Source organism: Aphis gossypii, chromosome 3, assembly GCF_020184175.1.
Source record: "Aphis gossypii isolate Hap1 chromosome 3, ASM2018417v2, whole genome shotgun sequence".
Taxonomy (NCBI): domain Eukaryota; kingdom Metazoa; phylum Arthropoda; class Insecta; order Hemiptera; family Aphididae; genus Aphis; species Aphis gossypii.
The window spans coordinates 20,800,118-20,817,192 of NC_065532.1; the positions used below are offsets into that span (position 1 = coordinate 20,800,118).

The following is a 17,075-nucleotide window of genomic DNA, read 5'->3' on the forward strand; positions in this document are numbered from 1 at the left end:
CTGTAAGCTAATAAAATATCGTAATATAATATATATTGTTTAAAGGTAAATTAACAGCGTATACTTTTGCAGTACACAAGTTTTAATTAATATGTATCATAGATGTACATAATTCATATTACGAAGACTACAAAAATATTGAAATTTATCAAATTTATACAAAGGTATGTAATAATTTTAAATTACTACGAATTCTCAAAGTAATCTCTCTAGCAGTAACATTGCATTCGACCTATACCTTCCTCCCCATCTCAAATCCTACCTCACAGAAAAATAACTATGTTAATATTTGAAAGTCGAAATAACTCGCAAGGGAATGTAGCTGGTGTAAGTTTTGTACGTGAAGAAGCCTCGAACCCTAATCAGTGAGTCCTGATAGTGAAGTCCCTAGGGATTGGTTCCGAGTCAATAGTTGTTCCATATCGATCGGAACATTTTTGAAAATACACCATGCCAACCTAGTCTAATTTTAAATTTTCGATTTAAGTTTTTTGTATGAAATTAAATACATAAATTATAATGTAATAAAATAGGTACCTATCTTCAGAAAAATATTAGGTAAACTTGTATTAAGCTTAAAAAAATTGTATTATGAACATTTCACAATGGTTTTATGACAAATTTGCAGAACTAGTAGGTACAAAGAGCAACAATAGTAATTATTATTAAAAAGTACTTATAAGACTTATGAAGACTGTGTTTCAAATCTACATATCATATATTGTAGTGCGAAATACTTGAAACATGCATCTTAGGTTTTAATTAATAGATATATTGCGCACATATAATAAGTATGATACTTATACATGGTAACAACTATATAAAACATCATCATCTACAAAAAGCAAGTACTTAACTAAATGCCATAGATAAATTTTATAAAAGCAATTATTTAATTATGTGATTTGTTATATAATAAATTATTAATGAATCATATACCATCAATATATTATGAGTATATAATTATAATATTACTATTACACGTTTTACGTAATTTTATAAAATTTATAATTTCGGGAAAATATATTATTGATAATAATTATAATAATTATTAACATATGATATGTAATTAAAAATCAATTATTACTTTTTTGTATATTATATGAGTAATACATATAATTATTTTTGTGTATAGTTTGATAATATATTTTATTTGTACTATATTTGATTATACTAGCTATATTAGCTGTCACCTTCGTGCCCCCGTGTATGTTTGAAAATATTTGTGGGCCTGTTTCTTTGTCTTATAGTTATTTCGATCATAAGATACTATAAGGTGTACTTACCTTATACCTAAGCAAAATAATAATAATTTAAGGTGTTACTTAATAAATTCTCATAAATATACTTATAAATAATAAAAAAAAAATTTTCTCATCATTATTCTAACGCCCGGGAAATACATCAGGTATAATTATAATATATTATTATATAACAATATTATTATAACATCGTTAAATGAATAAAAATAATAATGATTATTTAACAACAACAATGGGCATGGCATTATGTAGGTCTTCGCATCATACAGCCAATCAGCGCGCTATTCAATTATCATACTATTTTTCTATTGGTTATTATTATATATTATTATTGGATGTGTTTTAAACTACTCGAGTCTCAAGACTAAGTCCATCAGTCGTAGTTTGAACGCAGTGATTTATACTTCTAACCTCGTTGGACCATTCAAAGCACCGGGCCGTTGTTACATCTCATATATCATGTCGACAATAATAATTGATTCTTCTTTGATTCCATATACACATTCTAAGGTGGATCGTGGGCGATTGCATGGAAAACATAAAATTTATTACAAGGTATTTAATTTTTTAACAGTTTTTCTTATTCTCAATAAAAAAATATCATTTGATTTGATGATTTTTTTTTTTTTTTTTTGAGGGGGTATCTAAGAGTAGACTAGATGGTTACTATTTAAAAGAGTGTAGGTTAATCGTCAAAACTTTAAACATTCCAATATCAATTAAATAACTGTTTTCCGTATATAATACAATTTTTAAAATATTTAAATTTATTTTAACCTTTAATAAATTATAATTTATAAGCATTAGAGATTTTCAAATACCTATTTTAATTTTTAAAAGATTTTGTTGGTATTGGTCAAATATCATAAAAATTTAATAAAAGTTAACTCATAACTAGTTTTTTATTAACTCAAAAAAATAAAACACGTTATAATAATTTTTTTAAAAAGCATTTTAAGTTCACATTTTTACAAAATAAACTAAATTTACAACAATTTAATAATATAAACCATTCAAGTTCAAACAAAAAATAACGAATTTTTAGTTGCAAATTGTAATTAAAAAATAATAAACTGACTTAAGGATAAATAAAATGAAATACGCATTGAAGCAATTTGAATATAACATTTTTTATTAGGTTATTTCTATATGTAAATTTATAATAAAAATTCATGAATGCAAATAATAGCGTTATGATTAGAACAAATATAGATGTTTTGATAAGATTTAAATTGCAATGGGGTTGTAATAATTAAACTTTCTTTGATTATTTTGTTTTCTAATAACATTTGTATTAATACGCAATCGAAAAGAAATTTAATCTCATATAAAATAATTTTCTGTTATTTTTCATATATTACAAAAAATCGTAATTTTTTTCCAACTCTTACAAATTTACAAATTGTTATCTTTTCAAACAGAATATTGTATACTTTCATGCAATGTTTTCTATTTGCATTTATGTCAGACTTATCAAGTTAAAACTAAGCTCTAGTTTTATGTATCTCAATTTAGGTAAATGTTCGCTCTTCGTTTCTTTTTTTTATATTATTTTGATTGTTTACTTAGTGAACAGCAATTTAGACGTGGTTTATAGATCGATTGATTAGAAAATAACTCAAATATATTCCAGATTTTCAGTAGATTGTGACTTCAGTATTGACGTTGGGGCACTTTGATTGTATCTATGTTGCCGTTTTGCGATATTTGTATTTTATAACGAAATATGAGAATTTCTAAATTTTAACATTTTATATAGGAGGTTAATTTACCAAAAATTCAAAATGTTGTAAAAATCTAATGTATAAAACATTGATCATTTTCGTAACTTTAAGTTTGATATGATATTTAAACTAACAATACAATCTTAGTTGAGTAGAACACAAATTATTATATACGGATCAGAAAAGATATTATTTTTTATGTACTTATAAAAAATTATTGAATCATTAATTTTAAATCAAATTTTGAATTAAAATTTACATTATCAGCAAGGTTATATTATAACAAAAAAATCAAAAATTATGAACTGATCGTAATTAAGACTGGCTCAATTTTCTGATTATTTTATATTATTAAACGATATCAGGATGGCAAATTTCTCTATATATTCTTTCTTCGACGCCATTGCAACGCATATAAATAATTTCAAATATTATCATCAAAATTTATTCGAATATCTATTAGAGATTTTGACTGCTAATAAAATTAATTTTTTTATTAAAATTAGAGTATTATTATTGTTTGGTAACTAATTTTCAATATCTGTCTTTTTTTTGTTAACCTTTGGCATCAATTTCAGGTGTTAGAGCCAAATTCAAGATAAACGTTGGAATTAGGTTTTAATTTTTTTAATGTTAATATCCTAAGTAGTAAAAACAATAAAATAATTATTATTTATCTAAAAATGAACAATTGAAAAAATGTCTTACTATAATAAAGTTAGTTTGAATTGATTTGATAACTATTCAGAAGCTTTAGAAAATTATTTGGTAAACTTTAAACTTGGTTATGTTAGTGGACTTAATGCACGGAGTAAATATTTATTATGTATATTATATAAACATCAAGTAAATATTAAACTACAACTCGTGAAACATTATATTATTTTGTGTATTCATTTATTATCAAAATATATCTATACAGACAGAAAATACGAAGAAGGTTATTACTACTTTTACGTATTTCATTAATTTTCGGAAACATTATTCAGCGATTTAACTAATTTGAAACATTCAATTTCCATCTAAATTAATTTATTCTAAGAAAACATAAAAATAATAATAAGTAAATCTCTTTTGAATAGTTTAACGTGCCAAATGAAACACCAGGCATATTGCAATGTTAGTTTGTGGTAGGAGTTTATAATCGTTCCGTAGTGATTAGTGTTTGATAAAACTACGCCTCATCTTTTAAAATGTAAATTATTTTTGCTAAGATATAACACGGACGGAAAACGTGACCACGAATAGCAGGCTACATAATTTCATAAAAAATATGCGTCTTTTAAGATTCAAATGATTATTTTGATACGTTTTATTATTTTACTAGTTATCATTAATTCTGTTTTATGATTTTATTGTTGTAAAAACATTGAGGGCGACTAGGTGAATGAAGAAAACATTTCTATGAAATTCTAAGGTTATGAATTTATGATTGTATTATTTTATTTACAGCCAACGACCTCGTCTCGTCGGCTGTTATAATACCTACACGAAAGTACGAAACTAACGAGATGATTCGATTATTTTGCTTTTCGCTCGGTGATTAGGGGACGTTTACAAGGAGTTCCATATAGGCAATGTATACGTATCTTAAATTCGTGCTGTGTGGGCAGTACGCCGTGATCATCATTGGTCAGTAGTGTGCGTGCAATCACTCAAGCAAGCCGTTGAGGCACTCAAGCAACAATTTATCTTTTAAAAAATCGTAAACTTTTATTATGTATTCGTACTGTACATGTTATAAGTGATAAGTGATCGGGTAAATAGTCACAAGCGTATATATAGCAGTAGGTATGTAAGTACATCTATAAAAGTATCAACACACAACACAGGTGTTATGATTTTTCTTAGTGTAAATAAAATCGTGTAAATTCGATTGATAAACACATTTTCACTTCTGAAATATTATTACAAATGCATTTGTCTTTCGATATTGTTAATTTAAAAACGTCTCGTCAAATCCGGATTGTCACTTACTAGTTTAATCTTCAGGTTTAGCCGTTACTCATGAATCGTTGCCGAAAACACATAGGAACTTGTAAATCGAATATCGTCTTTTAGTATCTCGGTAGTGTAACTGTAGTGGCAGTATTTACTAATTTTTGTTTTCGATTTAAATAATACAAAATAATTTATGTAATTACATTTTACTCGTTTTAGACTAAGATCATACGTTATTATTTTCTTTTTTAATTATTAGTTTATTAATTAATAATAATCTTAGATCTTAAAATTTGAAGTAACTATGTATAAAATATAACATAGTTTTATACTGTACAAACGGCGCTGCATAATATCTGCAATTATTATAGCAATGCACTGTTTTACTGTTGTTAATAATTAAAAATGAACTCAATTATCCAACTCTTTTATAATTTAATTAAAACAAATAACAGTTTATACAATGATATAATATAATATATACATGACTAACTGTATTATAAACATTGTTCATAAAAAAACAGTAGAGTGGTTCTGCTTCGCTTGAAATTGGTTGATATATATATACAGATATTCTAGTTCTCTGAATAATTATGGGTTGATAATGGCACTTTATTCATTAAAATCTCTTTGCGAACTTAAAATATATTTCTGAACAAAAAATACATTGTTGAAAATCAATTTATTTTTGCGTCAAAAATAATAAAATATTTATCAATCTCTTGTTAAAATAAATTTTCATCACTCAACATACTAATGTCTCAACGAGGTTAATTTTTTGAGTGACATTTGATTTGGAACTAATATTATATGACTATATAATAAACAAACGGTCTAAACAAAAACGAACTAAACGGTCGAATAGTTGTACTTAACGGAAATTTCAAGCGAAAATTATTTTCGTTACATATCCTCGAATGAATTTGAATCAAGTAACATAATACTATTAAGTATACGTTATTCACATTATAATTATCAAAATTTAAGTTAGGCAGTATAACAATGAGAAATTCAAATTAAAGGCTAAACTCTAATTAATGTTAAATAATATTATAGGTTTGTTTTAGATTCTAAATAAAGTGACGAATGTTTTGATTTTACAATAATGTGTATTTTGTTTTCATATTATCTACGGATAAAAATAATTTAGGGTGTTTATTTTTTATAAATTATCACAAATAATAAACTTATAGATAATAGAAAAATATTTTTTTTTCTCGTAATAATATCATTAATCTAACATTTGGGAAATATATTACATAATAATATTATAACTTCGTTAAATGAATAATAATAATGATTATCATACAACAACAATGGGCATGGCATTTTGTAGGTCTTCGCATCATAACCTAGCCAATCAGCGCGCTACTCAATTATCATACTATTTTTCTATTGGTTATTATTATATATTATTATTGGATGTGTTTTAAACTACTTGACTTTCAAGATTAGGTTTTCATTCGTAGTTAGAACGCAGTGATCTACACTTCAAACCAAGCTGGACCGTTCAAAGCACCGAGCCGTTGTCACATCTCATATATTATGTCAACAATAATAATCGATTCTATTCTATACATATATACACTTTCTGAGGTGGGTCGTGGGCGATTGCATGGAAAGCATGGAGTTTATTACAAGGTATTTAATTCTTTAAAAGTTTTTCTTACTCCTAATAAAAAATATCATTTGATTTGATGATTTTTTTTTTTAAGGGGGAATCAAAGAATAAACTAGACGGTTACTATTTTATAACTTTTAACATTCCACTATCAATTAAATTACTATTTCCAGTACACAATACGATTTTTAGAATATTTAAATTGATTTTAACCTTTGATAAATTAGAATTTATTAGCATTTGAAATTTTCAAATATTTTAATTTTTAAAAGGTGTTGTTAAAATATTTAAGGTAGGTCAAATATCGTAAAATTCGAATTAAAAATTTTTTTTATTAATTTAAAAAAAAAAAAACAAACACGTTATAATTTTTTTTAAAAGTATTTTAATTTTACATTTTCACAAAATACATCAAATTTACAAAAATTATTCTATATACACATTTTGAGGTGGGCCGTGGACGATTGCATGGAAAGCATGGAATTTATTACAAAGTATTTAAGGTATCATTTGATTTGATTTTTTTTTTTTTTTTGAGCGGGTATCTAAGGATAGACTAGATGATAACTATTCAAAATGCTTAGGTTAGTCGTAGGTTAATCGTAAGAACTTTAAACACTCATAAATTGATTATAATAAATACTTGAAGTTATCACAAAATTTTTAATTAATGTAATCTATATACACCGCTTAATTTTTAAATATTTTGGCTTTTTGTGAGTTATTGATAGAAAACTGAAATTTTCGATTTTTCTAAGTATTTTTTTTTTTTTTTACTAAGTGTTGATAAAAGATTTTGGGTTCCCAAAAAAAAACTTGAAAATTTAATACAAGGTTCCTTGTTGTTCTTATTGCAGTAAAAAAAAAAAAAATAAAAAATCGTTAGTAAGTCACATCTTTTTTCATTAGCGTTCAAATTCAAATTTTTACAAAACATGTCAAAACTACGAAAATTTGCAAATAATTTTGTAGTTTAAAAATCTTAATTTTTTTTTTGTTTATCGATGGTTAAAAAATCCAATGTAAAGTCTTCCATAAATTTTCCTTCGAATAACCATACAGAAAACTCGAATCGTCATTATAGGAAAAATGTTATGAGTGTATGATTTTTACGAAATATTTGTTATTATTCAAAAAGTATAAGCCGTAGATACTTGAAAATTTCTCCACTTATTTAGATTGGCATTCTAGATATCTTAGATTGGATTTTTTTTACGTGATTCAATTTTATAAATATTTCGCTTATTTTAAGACTTTTTATAAGCATATGAAATATTCGTTTTTGTTTAGTTTTTTTTTTTTATATAAATGTTGATAATATTTTTTTTGGCTGAGTCAAAATACTTGAAAATTTAATACAATGTTCGTCTTACTTATAGTGTTCCAAAAATTTAAGAATACATGGGCACAATTTTATTTTATTAGCGTTTGAAGTTCAAATATTGACAAAAATTCGTCAAAATCATAAATATTTGCAAATTATTTTGTAGTTAAAATTTATAAAAAATTTATATAAGTAGCTAAGAGTTGAAAATTTAATACAAAATTTTACATAAATTTGGCTTACAATAATTTATTATTGAAGAACTTTTATTTTGGTGTATTCAGACCATTAAAACACAACCACCTTTTCCACCAATCACTGGAAATTATATCCTAGGCTGACAAATTATCTCTGTTTTTCGTATACAATGATACTTATCATTGGATTCAAATTTAATACATCCATTATACTATTAAAGTGATTAGGTACTATACAGTAGAACGTTACTCACTTGACCATTCCTTTTTAATTTAAACTGTGGATTTATTGGATACGTGTTACAATGATAATTCTTAATACCTATAATAATATAACGATCAAACTAAAATATTATATTATAGCTAAATGTAAGACAAATTCTGAAATAAGACGTATCAGGTAAAAATCATTCATGTATACGTAAGTTCTTACATGATAAGAAATTATATCGAATGTATTTTATTTAGACTTAGAACTGAACATTTAAATGTATATTTGGTGTGATCAACATTGTTTGTTTGTTGTGTAGAAAAACTCTTATCCAATTTGTTATTGAATTCAGTCCATGTATACATAATGTTAGTATTATAGTATACATATTATCATACGTATATATTATATATAATAATAATAATGTACCTACCTTTTTGTGTATTTTTGTTCGTGTAAGAACTTCCATATGTAACCGCTTACCTGTTATGTTTCGTGTGGGAATTTATCAAACCCCAATTATGTTGGGTGGTAAAAGTTAGGACAAGGTCATATCTCAACTCACATTATTGAAATAAAGTAAAGTAATGCTAGGTAATCTTATCGGATATTTCCATCGTTCTATATACTGAGTGATTCACAAACATAGTCGTGCTCACTCACCGCTCCAATTCTTTAGTAATTTAATTTATTTAAATTCTAATTTTTGGAATTTTTAAACGTATTTCAGAACTATATTTTATAATCCTTAAATTTATTATGTTAAATTCTTAACATCGCGATTAACTGCAAATCTGAGCTATTTTATTTGAGACATACAATGTGCAGTCTCGACGAGTCTCAATAACCCAACTTATTAGGACTTGACGACCAGAATTTGTAGAATAAACGCATATAGTCTACTCGGCGAATTCAAAAGCGTACCCCGTCTGCACGCGGCGAACAACGGCAGCAGTCGTATTGCACTGTATGCTCTGTAAGTCGTATATAGCCCGCAGTGGCGATAATAATATAATATTACACTCCTGCACCCTCCTGCCGCGCGGCGATTCTCTTCGGACGTTGGCTCGCGCCCCGCAGTGGCAACGACGACTACGACTACTACGGCGGCGGGGAGGTGCGCGCGTACGGAGGACGGGGAGGGCGGAAAAGGGGGTGCTAAAAGGGGCGGCCGTGGCGGCGTATTGCTGGCGCCGACTGCCACCGACCGTCTGCCGGCGGCGGCACGCTTGGGCCACACGGTCGCCGCCGACGCCGACGACGCGCCGAGACGGTCTCTGTTGTTGCGTTGTACTCGCGCCGTACACTCTGTTGCTTAGTGTACGGGACGACGACGGCGGCGACGGCCGACGCGAACGGGCACGACGCTATTTAATGATGATGGTTTATCAGTTCGTCGTGGTCCGCTACTACGCCGCGACCGTATCGGCGGTCGCCACCGGGTGATAGCCGGACGACGTCCAGGAAGGAAGACGAGCGCGCGAGCAACGGCAAAGAAGGATATCGAGATAATATTATTATATTGTCATTAATATTGTGCGCCGGCACACATCGCGCTATAGACATACCGGAAGTCCGGTACCGTCTGGCAAGCGTAGAGACACGAGAAACGCCGCGAGTTCTCCTCGCGGTCGCCGCCGCCGCCGCCGACGCCGATTACAGGTAGGCGCGATTTATCGCAACAGACGTAGTAAATATTAGGTAATGCAAAGAATATAATACGTGACAATACGAATTTCCTATGAGTTTCATCACCACGTACCAACTATATTATGGTCAATATTACTATGTGATTTACTCGTTTCTTACTCATGTTTCGTTGGTTTTTTTTTTGCGTTATTTATTTGGTCATCTTTGTGTTTTTAGTTCTGATGTTACGCTTAAATTTTCATTTCTAAGGGGGGGGGGCAATATTAATCTAGTCATTATTCATTATAGGCAATACAGTTACATACATACATTCAACTTAATTATTTATGAATAAAAACGTTTTTTTTTTTTTACTATTATCTGTTTTTGTAAATAATTCCGCATTTACTAAAACTATTTTCTATGAAACGCTAATTAATCACGCGTTTTGCTAAAATAGAAACATATTGTCGTTGATTTAAAAATACAAATTATTTATGATAATTATTATTATTATTATTTTTTTTTAATAATTTGTGCATATTTAAACAATCATATTAATATATTAATATTTTCAACAGCATATCATTATAACTTATTATCATAGTCATTTTGTCACATAAACCATAGCTGGGTATATATAATATTACTATGTATACTAGGGCTTGAAATACTGTTGAGATATAATAGAAAAAATCTCTATAGAAACTCGTTTCGTTGTAGAACGAAATTGGAAACAGATCGAAGGTTTAAAACGAATTTTGTGAAAGTGATATTCCCAAAGACTGAATTAAAATCACACGTAACATTTATTGCCTCCACGTATCGGCAATTTTTATACGACCCAGTCGCTAATATATTTATATATATATATATTATATATACCTATATAATATAGTCGGTCTTCATTCTTTTTTCTCGATTATTTCCTCGGGAAAGTCATGATTATCAAAACCGTCAACGATATTTTTAGGGTAGAGCTTTTTCTATTTCGTTGACGAAAAAAACGCAATTTTGGTTTTCGATGGTCTTTTCTAGAAACCACCGTTCGTTGCATAGGTAGGTAAAAATAATATAAAACGACCCACGTTAGGCCACCAATGGCACAGCCGAATTACGTGATCCGAAAGCCAAATTTCGCCCCTAATAAACACTTTTTTTCCCACCCCGTTCGCACATATAAATATTTATTTTCTTCTATCGTTATCCCGAATTATTCAAATTTGACATTTTGGTCGTGTTCTCAAAAAATTTCAATTCTATACACATATCTCGCTCTCGGAATATATATATTTTATTTTTATCTCAAAACATTATGTGCCTACTGTATAAACGGTTTTTTTTCAAATAATTTTCTGAATTTTAAATACCCAATATGTTTTCTTTATATGCAATCACACTATCGTAAAACCTCATAATTATCATCGAAATCTTCACTTTGCCATATCTGCTGTCAAATATAATATATTATTACGGTACAACCTTTATTTAGTTTAATGCAATCCACTGTGTACCTATAACATATATTACGTGACGTCAAAATCGGTTTTTAGTACTTTATTATATGAATAATATTTTAAATTTAAACATTTTACTTCTATGAAACATGTATCTTATTTTGAATATAAAGGCGTTGTTAGTTTAGTGTTCGTTTTTGTTATTATCGGAAATAATATATACTTATTGAAACTTATTATTGATTTTCGTTTAATATTTATTTATAAGTTTCTAGAGTATATAGTATACACTATAAAATATCGACGATAGTGGTTTTGAAAGTAGCGATGAGAATATTATACTTAAATGAATTTAGATGGTAGGTGCTATAGATAAAAATATGTACTATAATTCAAAGTACTTTTAAAATTATATCCTGTCAACTATTATTATCGACGATATTTGTTTTGTAGTTTTTATTTACAGCTGTTGATAATTTTATACAGCCTACTATCAAAAATAAACGCTCTCACTGATAATTATAGTTTTAAGTTTTAGCAAATAAATAAAAAAATGTCTTAAAATATTTTCTCAATTTTTTTTTTATTTTCATTAACCACCATACAATTGAATCGCTTTTTTACAACAACAGAAATAAAATCCTTAGTAGTACTCGTATAATACGCATACACATATTATAATATCTTTATCATTTAGCATTTACAATACGAATAGTTATACATTTATTACGTTTACAGAAGATATTTATTCTATGGAATATAATACATTTTAATGGTAGTGTGCTAAGATACAATAAAATAAAGTACTATATAAACTAAATCGTATTTAACATAAAAGTTCTTGTGCTATAGACAAAAAAAAAAACAAATATCAATGCGATATAAATTATTATTTCTTCACGTTGTTCAAGCATTAAATTAAAACATCATAGTATCATTATGTTATTTATTCTCTAAAACATAGAACAAATACATTGAATCATAGTTATGTGATTGTGTTAGATAAAGTGTCATAAATTAGTTGTGATAAATATAGCTTACATGTTTTTATAATATTAGTTTTCTACAAATCTACAATGTGTTTTATTTTTTAATACAATTTATTAAATATTGATAATACTTAATATAAATACACACATTAATATCATTATTATAAAATATTTATGTGATTGAAAATTAGATTTATGCAATCGTATCCATGCATAAATTATATCTTCAAAATACCTAACACTATAATTATATTCGTATATTGATTAAATATAAATATTAATATATTAATATTATATTTTGTATTACGAATAATTTGCGATTGGTATCTTAATGTAATTTAATTATAATTTTATTTAACTTTTTTCAAATAATTTATTAAATTATAAAATTATCATTATAATTTCGGTTAGTATGAAATTTAGTGCTAAAAATGTTTCTAAATCTGTACTAACATTACATTATGTTGTAATCGTAAATATTTTGTACGAAGGTTTTGGTTTTTGTTGCTTGTGAAAGTTCAAGGATGGACAAAGTACTGATAATAGTCATTATTATATTATAATGACTATATAGTATGTTCTTACAGTTAATATACAAACAATTTAATGATAGAATATTATCAAGTCTATAAATGTTTATAATAATCGTTGTAATATTAGTAGAATTTTTCATTGAAAATTGTCGAAGAATAAAGAAAGTATATACAGATAATTAAAAAGTAGAATTTCCTGAAGCAGATATCAACGCAATGATGATGTATAATATACATTTTGAGTTATTGTTAAAAATTATCTTATAAATCATTATTAATAATTTATGATGCTATGACATTTGTAATTTTCTCTTGTAGTATAATGTGTATAATATGTATATAGTTCTTATAGTTCCTATAGTATAATATGTTGATGATATTTATATGCTAAAGAATTCAATTTAGGTTTTTAGGTTAGAAAATGTAAAATATTTATTTATATTTACATTTAATGACATAGTTTTCTGTAGCAGCATGTACCTATTCGCTATTCATGTGCAATGTGCATGTCTTGTGCAGTTTTTATAACGCGGAAGTCAGGATATCATAAACATGTCACTAAATAAAATTAAATATATACAAGTGAATATCCAAACATAAAAAATTCATAGTATTGTATTTTAGAAAACATGTTATTTTTATTTAGAAATCCCAATTTTCTAATTAAAATAAAATGTAGACTTATCATGTCACCTTTTTCAATTAATTAAATGTATAAATATAAGTTATAAAAAATTGTTATAGATTCTTTAAGCTCACATACGTCTTAAAATTACAGATGCTCTTGGTGTATCTAGATGGGGTCTCAAGAAAACTTAGCCACATTTCAATAACAGTAATATCGGCATTTGGTAATATTTTGATTTTGATATTTTTTTAATAAGTTACTAACAATATTTTTAAATTTAAATTCAAGTCTCTATAAACATTGTTTATAAAAATATTATAACTAGTAAAATGTTCTTTAATAAATAATAGATGAAATAGATGAACACATATAATAATATAATATAATATATAAAATACAGTCGAAGTAATTAAATTCATTGCATTTCATTAAGTGGCTTCAAAACTTTACCACTTAAAGTTTGCTGTATCGTACTTGTATGAAAAATTTCTGCAAGCTAGCATCCAGTAGGTTTTATATTGTCTGAACATTTTCACATTCGCATTCGATGTCTTTCCTTCTCCAACTCTCATTTACAGATGTTTTAGAGTCCTTCAAATGGTTATGTGCCCCAACTTAAAAATTTTTTGGACATGTTGTAGGCTTTTTTTATTCTATAATATTACTCTTGCTTTCTAAGAGGTGTTCTTTAATTGCTTAGTTTACATTTTAGAATACTCTTTCGTAATTATTGTAGTCGAAAAATGTTATTTAAGAGTCATCCTTGGATGATTTTTGTTAAAAATCTGCTACGCCCGTTCAATTTCAATAGTGATTTCTCTATCTAGTGAATTTCACTGTTAACGTTCGTTAGAAGCATCCTACTATAATTTTGCCCATGATTGTATTTAGCGCGATAACTATTAATCTCATGCAGTCATGCATACTTATTCACCATAGACCGAACATGCATATTACCTTACTGAGAAATAAAGAGGTAATTCTAAAATTCTAACTGTTTTTAAGTGAACACCCACGAGCTTAGGTTAGGTTCATTAATTTATGCATTTCAGTATTTCTAAATTCTAATACATATTTTTGGTTTTAAGAAAAAACTTTCCTCTTTAAAGATGAATGATCTATCAAGAACGCGATGCCTTAATAATAATTGGTGTATTTTCTAATTTTGGTTTTCCCTATAGGAATAACACATATCGAAATGCATACAAATATTTTTGACAAAATAACTATTAATTTTATCGTTAATAAGGATTTATTTGAAAAACACATTAACTCACATCACTGATTCAATATATACATGTATAAATGTATAATATACACAATTACACATTCAATTATTTGACTTATGATGTAAAGTTTGTACATCGTATCATGGAAATTAATCAGTTAATTATACAGACTACCTATACATTTACTGTATTGGTTTAGTTTTCAATTACCTTGTATATTTTGTACTCAAACAAATACTGAACTTAATAACTTGTGTTTATTGGAGATTCGTATTATTGTTTACTTGTTGATTGTATATAATAACGTTTAGTTATTTTCGTTTTGCCTCAATACTAATTAAATAATACATTTATATATTAGGTTTATGTATAATGTATGATTTTTAAAGAATGGATAAGAATCTATTTACTAAAATTACTTGATGGGACAACACGCTCTGTTATACAGGTGAAATATACAAGTTAACATAATCATTTCACGGTACACGAGAATTACGGATTATACTGCGTAAGGTAGGTAGGAATTTTAAGTGGTTACCTCTCAATTGACCATCTCTTGATATTTATTATAGGGCTCTGGTATATACAGATTTTAATACGGTACAACGTAGACTAATGCAATCAAAAGGAAAGAGGGAAATCGACAGACCCATATATTTCTTTATAAGCGACGGAGACATATACTTCTAAGTCGTGTTTATACGTTAAAAATTTATATTAAATTACACAATTAATTTTAGTGACCAGATTGAGATTCGACATTGCACAGTTAACGATAGAAAGAGAGAGAGAGAGAGAGAGAAAGTGAGTAAGAGTAATAGTCAGGGTATAAATCGTATAGTTAAATAATTTAGTTGATATTTATTATGCATTGTTATATTGGGTCTTTTCCAACATATCGTTCAAGTTGAAATAATAATTGGATAGCAGACGAATTATTATTACTGACACTTAACTGTTTTGATATTTTATTGAACAGTTTTTGGAACAAACACCTTATTGATAATTAATAATATTAAATATGTGTGTTCTGTGTCACTAATTTGTAGCTAGTTTCAAGGTTATTTTAGCAAAATTATATTGTTATAAAATTACACAAACGTGTTTGAAACAAATAACATATTTACTAATAAATAAAATATATTATAAGAGTATTCATGTATATTGTTGATAATACGAGTATTATAAATTAAAATTATCCGTAGTGACACATGTTATGTCGTTATGATAAACATGACAAAATACAACTGTATAATTTCAAAATATAATTTTGTCTAAGTTTAAGCCTCTGTTGAACAATTGTCTCGATTCTAAAATAATTTTTTTTTATTTGTAGGTAACAATGTTCTACCGATGTCGATCCATTACATGGATACCATCATGATCAACTTTAATGTTTGATAGCAAGTTTAGTACATATTCACTAAAAATCAATTTAAAATATTTTAGAAATCATTATTTATTTTTCTCAAATACGACTTTTTAGGTAGCATTTCGTTTGAAGCATAGATAAACTTTTCGACTTGTAGATAATACAATAACGTTGCACGCATATACGAAACGTAAAATGATATACGCGTATCCTAGACGCCTACGCATACGAACTACATAAAAAGGTACATATTATTATACACGCGCTTCCGGTCTCTTGTTGCTTGCCGACACGTGTTCGTTTATTCATCGAATTGAATAAATATAAAACGGAGAGAGAGAAAGAGAGACACACATACACAGAAGCAATAGTAGTCAATACAAATCGTTTGAACCACGTGTATAGAATATTGGTAAGCATCCGCAGGTATACCTATAATACGGCGAGCAACGTCAACCGTAATTTTTTTTTACATTTTTTTATACACGTTTACGTATTATATTCTATTCTATTATACTTCCGTCTTTGTGCATATACATATAGGGATACATTTTGGCCATGCACGAGTGTCCGTAAAGGGCTCCACCTGACGCAGCAAGTCCGACGCCTATAATAGTTAACCCCACACTCTTCTCCGTATAATACGCACCGTCACACACACACACACACAAACTACCCTTAGGATATATTGTAACATATACTTTTATATGAGACACAATACTCGGTCACCACTTAACCCTCCCCCACGATGCCCCAACGCTACAACCGTTTTGCCCGGCCAAAAACTTTGGTAATATGGAATTTTACGCCTCGGCGATTCGAGTCCGCGTTTTATTTGCACTTTTTCACGTCCTGGATTCTTCGTGCCTCGCACCGGTTTCCGTGGAGGTATTAATATACCGTACGTGGTACGTATTAATAATATAGTGCTTTGAATGCATTTCCGTATTTATTTTTA

The 17,075-nt window shown here is 27.6% G+C and overlaps 1 protein-coding gene across 5 annotated transcripts in view; it reads left to right on the forward strand.

Moving 5' to 3' along the window:
- The first annotated feature begins 9,535 nt into the window (after positions 1-9,535).
- The window catches only part of LOC114132062 (uncharacterized), a 76,587-nt gene continuing 69,047 nt past the window's right edge, over positions 9,536-17,075 (forward strand). The window contains exons 1-2 of one of the 5 annotated variants that reach the window (XM_027997442.2): positions 9,536-9,942; positions 13,667-13,739. The gene's annotated coding sequence lies outside the window, so the exon portion shown is untranslated. Of the gene's footprint in view, positions 9,943-13,666; positions 13,740-15,235; positions 15,259-16,506; positions 16,530-17,075 lie in introns of those variants that run through there. The other 4 variants (XM_027997440.2, XM_027997441.2, XM_050203313.1 and 1 more) reach the window with 4 other exon arrangements.